General features: G+C 42.7%; 1 pseudogene; it reads right to left on the bottom strand.

Annotated features, from left to right (window-relative positions):
• Positions 1-206: 206 nt before the first annotated feature.
• On the bottom strand, positions 207-325 carry LOC120581719 (uncharacterized; annotated as a pseudogene).
• Positions 326-8,039: the final 7,714 nt, after the last annotated feature.

Raw genomic sequence — 8,039 nt, 5'->3', positions numbered from 1 at the left:
TAAATGTAGATAAGGTTTCAGGTGGGGCATCCATCTGGAAATTGGACGGAAAAGGATTCCCACTGAGTAATTTCATTTTAATCTTAAATCTGGATTTATTTATTTATTTTTTTTTAGGCGAGGCAACGCTTGATTGACCTCACAGATTGCAAGGACCTGGTCAGCTTACGATCTCTTTTTTTTTATGCCTACAGCACCTATTTTTATGCTTATGGCACCTGGTCTTCCCAGGTGGTCTCCCATCCAAGCACTGACCAGGCCTGACCCTACTTAGCTTCCAAGATCAGATGGGATCAGGCTTGTTTAGGGTGGCATGGCCATAGACTGGAATTTTTTTTTTTCTTAAAAAAACTTCACTGTGGTTAGGCTTCTCCATAATTACACTTTTAAATGTTCCCTATTCTACTTTAAGTAAAAAATGTTCCCTATTCTACTTTAAGTAATGGCTAACTTTAAATTTTTAACATCTTCTAATTTTAAAAGGTCAACATCAACCTTTCTTGGTTCATGATGGCTGACTAAACATCTGTGTTTATACCTTTTCCCTACTTAAATCCCACTGATGTGGCGGAAGAAATATAACCATCATATAAACCTGTTGCAGTGTTGGGACCTGGGTGGGATGCCACCAAGAGGTGACATGATCAGTGAGGAATTTTGAGTTGAGATGAACAGCAAAATCTCATGAAACTGAAGGACTCAGTCCCCCCAAAAAACAGAGAAAGGGTCTCCCCTAACAGTGAAATTTTGCAGAAGAATCATGGAAAATCCCAAGGAAAAGAGACAGCAAGAGCCAGGGAAAAGAGTGAGTGATGGGTAGTCAACAAGATTACTGAAGAGCAGCAAAAAACTAGGCCCCATGTCTCAGAGGCTGCCTCTGGAGTTTGTCCCTTGGGAAAACCTGTGAGAATCTGGCTAGAAAAACGTAGGTTCTCCACAGGAAACTCTCTGGGAACTGGACTCAATACTCTTTGAGTTGTGCTCTAGGTAACCTTTGTTGCCATGAGGAACAGGGAGGTCCATATCTAGAAAATGCTGGAAAGGAAAAAAGGCCACACGTGCTATACCTCCTGTCCCTCTCACAATTACTGGAGCTAGAACTCACCTCGTCAGATGAGACAGATTTTTGTTCATCAAATTGGTAAATTTAAAGGATTGATAAATTACAGTGTTGGATGTGGGTAAGCAGGAATTCTCATATGCTGTCATTGGTACAAGGTGGTAGAGCTCTGTTTTGGAAGGCAATTTGGCAATGCCTATCGAAATTATAAATGTGACATTTTAAAGAGACACTGAAGGATGAGAATAATCCAGCTAAGCAGGGAACTGTAAGAAAACCCTCTTCGTCAGAGGGGAAATAAGTCCGAAGACCTGGAAGAGGGAAAGGGCTTAGTATGTTCAAATAAGAGAAGCAACAGAGTGAAGGAAAGCATGATTTGATCCATCGAAGCTCTAACACTGGGAAGACAGAGCGGTCTTCTGGGGAACTACCTCAGAGAAGTTGGGGTGCTGGGTGTGTGAGCTAATCATTTCCCTCCCCTGGGAGAAGCTTTGAGCTAGGAGGTCTCTTTCTGGTTGTACGGGAGATGTCAGAATGTTTGAAATTGACATGGTGCAGTGACTAGTGCGGCCACGTCAAAGCTGAGAGCAGGGCGGTGGGTAATGCGGTGAGGGTGGGGGACAAGTTACTGACAGACTGGAGTACTACGAGACCCCTAATGTGGGTGTCGAAATTACCAAGAACAAGGACAGGAGTCAGATGGACAGGAAGACGGTAAACTGGGAGATTAAATACTCAATGAGTAAAGTGCAGCAAGAAGGCAGCTGGTTGATGGGTGCATGGAGTGATGCCAGGGGCCTCTCAAAACCTTCCAAAGTCATTTAGGTCTTTCGGAGAGAATGGAGTTGAAATAGTTCGGCAATGGCACTGGGTAGCAAATTGGACATCTATTCCCCTTCCTGGCCCTAATGGACATTCTTTTCTAATGCATAGAAAATGATCTGAAAAGATATGCAACCACCCAGAAACCATGGCTGCTGCTTTGGGCGTGAAACTAGAATTGGAAACAGATTGAAAGAGATTTTTCTCCTGGAGTAGTGTACTTCTGTGTGGTCAGTTCATTTTTAACAATGAGTATTGTTGATGTAAGAATGGCCAAACCTGTAGAGAAATTTTATGAGTGTCTATTTGAGCCCAACTGATGGCATGCCAAGAAGCAAGATCTCAGATGCTCCTGAGAATGACAGCTTTGCAGCTTCTTTTATGTATTTGGATTAAGGAGGCATTTTAAGGAAGATTACAGAAGGTGGGAGAAGCAAGTCAGGGAAAATCTCTGTGATTGGATTACAGGATAGTTAACATGACTACTGCTCCCTTGAGGATGGCTATGCCTCCAAGGGGTCTGAAAAAAATTACTCTCGCATTTCAAAAGTGAGTTAGCCTAGATGAGCAAGAACAATGGACAGGGCTTGCTTAAGGCCAAGATAAATCTTTTACTTAAAAAGTTATAGGTCTGAGGTGTGACTACCAACCAGGACCTGCCCAATTAGAAATTTATGATCGGATCACCCTGTGAGAATACTTTCAGTCACTTGAACTTGTCAGATATATCACAGAGCCCCTTTTTCATTCACAGTGTACACGCATGATTTGCGCATTTTTTAAAACAGTGAAAATGGAGAATAGGATTAATGATGGGGCGGCGGGGGGTGGGGGAGGCCAACATAAACATTGTACCATCCCCATCACAACTGTTAATAGAATGATTTTTCACTAACAGTTCCGGGGGTGTATGAGCTGGCATTACAGGGTTTCCCCACAATCCTGTAAGATCAGCCACTCAACCTCTCTGACGGAGGGACCACCCTCATCTTCCTAGTCACTGTTCTAATACCTGAAATGAGCAGTAAGAAACCGTAATGGGTCCAGAGGGGCCATTGCGATTGGTTGGGTAGTCCGAGGGAGTCTCCAATTTTAAAAGGAGGTATCTTTATGAATCAATCATCCTAAAACTTATTTTGACAAGATTAAAAAGAATTAACTTTTGAGGCTGATAATAAAAAAAGGAGAACTCGTGAAATGTTGGGTGCTTCCGAGTCAGTCTCTATCAAGTGCAGTATCTCTGGGTGTCTGCTTCTCCTTATCTGTCCTCTTTTCTGGGGAGGTTCCTTTATTACATTCCAAGAGAGAGAACTGTCTCAATGCCCAAACCTTTAAGGAGCCATCTCCCTGTGCAGATGTCTGTGATTTAGAATGGGTGTGGTTCTTGCCTGCAGGTGGTTTATGATCTAGCTGTGTTCCCCAGGTGGCTTTGTCACACAGTCCCAGGGTACTGGCTTTATAAGGCAGCTGTCGGACTCTCCTCAATTGTAATGAGTCAGGATCTCTGCAGGTGGGGCCTGGGAGTCAACACTTTCAACCAGATTCCCCAGGTGATTCTTCTGCACAGTAAATTTTGAGAAATGACTGAGGTTGTAAAGGGTCATTTCAGAGGCGTAACCATCAGAATGTGTACAGTTCATGAAATGCCTTCCCTCCTTCTTGGCATGTAGCTTGACAGTTGTCATTCATTCAAATATATACTTAATAAATATAATGATATAAAGGAACTCGTTGCATTGTCGTTGAAGTTAGACAATTTTTTTTAAGTAAGCTGAAATAACTTAAACTGAAAATTGTTCTGTTGAGTTTTACATGAAATTATGGAGTTCCAGATAACTTTTTAAAAGCCAAGAAAAGCCGTCTCTCCAGTCCCTGAATGTTTCGAACCCTGGCATTTAATGCTTTAGATCCTCGTAACCTGTCCCGAAGTTCAGTGTCTAAACCTGAAAAAACAAATGCCAAATGTTCTCTCATACACACACACACTTATGATATTTAACCCTCCTTAAAAGAAAGCAGCAAATTCGGGAACAAGAGGCAGAATCAGATCCCAGCTATTACATAGTCTTGTCTGTGGAGCAAATGAAAAAATCATTACATGTTTTATTACATTTCTGAACCGGTTTACAGTTGCCTAGTCATTCTGAGTTTAGATTTTCCTTTGAAATGAAAAGCCCTGTGATAAAAACAACAATAATAATAATAGAGAGGGAAGAATGGTAATGGAACTGTAAAAAAAAAAATTAAAATGAATTATGCTATTGTTGTTCTTTAGGATTCACTCAATATTCACTTTTTAAAAAATGAATTAGGATCCAGGCAGTGTTCTAAGGACTTGACAGCAGCAGTGAATGAAACTAAACAACCATCCTTGTTCACATAAAGCTTTTATTTGAGTTAGGAAGGATATAAACAAATATATAGAATACCATGTGTGAGATATGCTATGAAGAAAAATAAGGCAGGGTTAGAGGTTAAGTGGGGGCAGGGCTTTGTTTTGTTTTGTTTTGTTTTGTTTTTGTGGGGGAATGTGTTACTATTTTAGATGAGCCAGTTAGGGGAGGCCAAGGTGACATTTGAGCAGAGACCGGAAGGAAGGAAGTGAGGGAGTGAGGCAAGTAGCTAGATTGGGGGCCAGGGCAGTGGGGTGATGGGGAGGCTGGAGGTGGGAGCAGCATGCATCTGTTCTGGCAGAGGGATCAGTAAGGGCAAAGGCCCTGAGGCAGAAGTGTCCTTGGTGCATTTAAGGAACAGCTAGAACATCAGTGTGGCTGGAGTAGAGTAAGCAAAGGGAGAAGTAACAGGAGATGTAATGAGAAAGGTGTCAGGGAATGCCAGTTCATATAGAAGCTTACAGATTTAGATTTCACTCAGAGCTGGAAAGCCACTGGAAGGTTTTGAGCAGATGAGTGACCTGATCTGACTTGTGATTTGTAGATACAGAACAGTAGGACGCCACAGGTGGAAGAAGGGAGACTAGTTCGGAGGTCACTGCAGGAAGCCAGGTGAGAGATAATGACAGTTGCCCTAGGAAGGTAGCTGAAGGTTGTGAGAAGTGTTAGATCCCTCTCTTTCTTCCTCTGGGTTGCCAACTAAAGAGCTGAATAAGAAAAGATTTCTCTGTAAAGACATGACCTGAAGCAAGCCCAAGTTTACTGAGCTACCTTTCTGTTCAGGCGGGCCCTTTGCCCTGCCCAGTTCTGCTCCAAAAGAAGTCTCTAAGTTGTGAGGGTCACACTCTTTCTCATTTCAGATTATTTCATCCATGCCAGGCAAACAATGTCACCAAAGACCTTTCAGTGGGAAGATTCCATTGGCCTCTCTATTCTCTATTCCTTGAGTTTTTAAAGACAAGTGTCCTTGCTCCTAGAGAAAACATCCTTGATGGGGACACGATTTATGAATATTCTAAAGGACAAAGAACTTCGCTCATGAGGCTGGTTGATCTAGAATGTTAATGACTGTAGCAAACTATAGGAAGACTCTTCTCTGAAAACCCAGCCTCAGCATATCTGCAAAAGCTATTAAATGAAACAGGTAGCCCTCCCATGGGAGGTTCATTTTTGAAAATTGGCCCTCTGAAGACTGCTGCAAAGAAATTATCTCATGGTAGAACTTGACTCACCAGAGGAGATGTTTGGGGTCTAGGTGGGAGAGGAAGGAGATGTCTGACTTATATCATTAGGCAGCTGCCCACTGTCTCCACATTATTCATTCATTCACTCATTCACTCAGTTATTGATCCATTCATTCATCCATCAAATGTATTGCATACCTACTATGTGTCAGGTACAGTTCTGAGCTTTGAGGTGCAGAGACTTAAAAACAAAAGCAAAACCAAAAACCAGACAATTCCTACTTTAAAGGAGCTTGCACAGTTGAAACGCCCCCTTTCAGCCTATGCCCCACAGGTAAAGTTTTCATTCTGTCTTACAAAGGTGAAAGGGGCTGTGATGCCCAGAACAAACGTGGGTCTTGTGCAGGGCCCTAAAACCACTGGCCCACCTCTCTGGGGTCTCCTGGGCCTGCTGTCAGTCCCCCAGGAGGTTCTCTCTCCGAATGCATTGGGTCTACCACTAAAATATTCAAACACAGGTCAGTTCTGATCTGAATTCTTAAATTAAAGTTAAAGGAATTAAAATTAGATAAAAAGAACTTTCTGATCCTGAGAGTAAGCCCCGGGAAGCAGCTTGTGTATGCACTGGTTTCGAGTGTTTTAAAAATGCTCATCATGTAAATGTGAAGAGAAAAAAATATTCAGGATGCAAATGTATACATACAGAATGATCCCTATTTGGTAAAAAATAATATATTTATATACATGCACATATGTGTGGAGAAAATACTGGAAGGAAATGCAACTAAATGTTTCCACGGTTATCTCGGGATAGTGGATTTATGGGAGAGTTTTTATGTTTTCTCTATCTTTTCTTCATTTTCCAAATTTCCTATACTAAGTGGGTAGTACTTCTAATGATCACTCAAGAGAAACTTCTTTGAAAACCGATTTTAAATCATTGCTACCATTTATGAAGTGCAGTTTACTGCAACTTCAAAAAAGCCCTATAGGGACATTTAGAAAGCTGCTGCTAAGTTCCATGGGATTCTCAGCCATGATCTTCAGCCATCTTCATTTTTATAGAGCAACTAAACCACCAAAAGTTAAAAAAAACAGGGTCCCATGAGGGTCAGAATGAGAACCTGTGCTCAGGGCAGCAATGTCCTTAGAGACAACGAGCAGCACTAGAATGTGTCTGTCCACTGACTGCCGTGGTGTCTTGTGCAGATACGAAGCAGCGACTACGCTGCTGGTCTACAGACCTCACAGCAGCTGCAGGGGTCTGTGTTAGGATCCCGGCTCTAAGGCTGGTTGACTTTAGATCTCCTACTTTTCTGTGTCTCAGTTTCCTCATCTGTAAGCCAGGAATATTAGTTTCTACCTCACGGGGTGGTTATGAAGATAAAACGAGAAGATGGCATCTGTAGAGCATTTAGCATGGTGCCTGGTCCACACGTGTGCTCGATGACTGTCAGACATTTTTCACAAACCCAGTGCTCGCTCCCCAGGTTATACCACACTTGCTTGTCAATATCCGCCAGCCTTACTGGAATCCATCAATGCCTCTCTTATTCCAGCTGCCCCAAGCACAGTCTCGACTCACCCACACGTAGATGTAAATATTGTCTAAGGGGCCTCTGTTTGCAAGAAGGCCCAGGAAAATACTAAGTCTTTCTTTACTGAAGAAATTTACTTTGCACTTTTTAAAAAACGTAAGGGATCTTTGGTTGAAATGTTTGCTTGGGGGCTGAGAATTAAAATTTATTTTCCTGAACCCACCAAAACAATTTTCTGTGAAGATTTCAGTTTTCAAATTTAGTGTAAAGAACCTCGGAGGAAGAAAAGAAGAAAGTGGTTTTTTGTTTGTTTCGCAGACACTTCAAAGGGTTTCCTCCTACACAGATGGAAGGGGAGGGTGGTGACTGGGAGTAAAGGGGGAGGAGAGAGAAGGAGGGACATTAAAGAGACCCTGAGAGGCCCCATTTATTGACAAACTTTCTGGCTCAGTGTGTCAATTCTCTAAGATCCTAACGTTGGAGGAATACGGCTTCCTGAGCTAATTGTCTTACTTGCTCAGGGAAATCCCAACAAGGAGGACAAACAAGTTAGGATGGATCAAAAACAGTTTCCCTGAGTTTGGTTTTCCCCTTTTCTGCCCCAGTTGAGGATGGATGGGGAGGGGAAGATGAGACTCTGCTTCCTGGTGAATACTGGACCGTGCCCACCTGGACAGGTGCTAGGGCTCAAGCCCAGCATTTTTCTTAGTAACGACCATCTCCAGGGTGATTGCATAGATTAATTTTACAATCTGGTTGTTGGCTGTCAGTCTAGACAGACTGTTGACTGAAGAGTGGTTATGACTGAGGTTGAGACAGGAAGAGCAAGGGAAGTCCAAGGGTTTCTGGGGCTTACAGGGGCCTTTGCTTGGATTCTCTCAAGGTGTGGCCTGGCTGCTGGCCTTTCTTGCTCCCCAGATCCACCATGAAACCCGGTTTCGTAAAAATCCTTCTCTGGCAGTCGTTTGTTCTGTTCTGATGAGTGGTATCAGGGATCCCTGAAGATTTTCTGCAATGCTATTCTTCTTGAGCAATGCATCTA

Source organism: Pteropus medius, unplaced genomic scaffold, assembly GCF_902729225.1.
Source record: "Pteropus medius unplaced genomic scaffold, Ma_sr-lr_union100, whole genome shotgun sequence".
Lineage (NCBI taxonomy): Eukaryota > Metazoa > Chordata > Mammalia > Chiroptera > Pteropodidae > Pteropus > Pteropus medius.
Note: the sequence above shows the minus strand (reverse complement) of the source record. Positions and strands in the feature narration are given on the sequence as shown.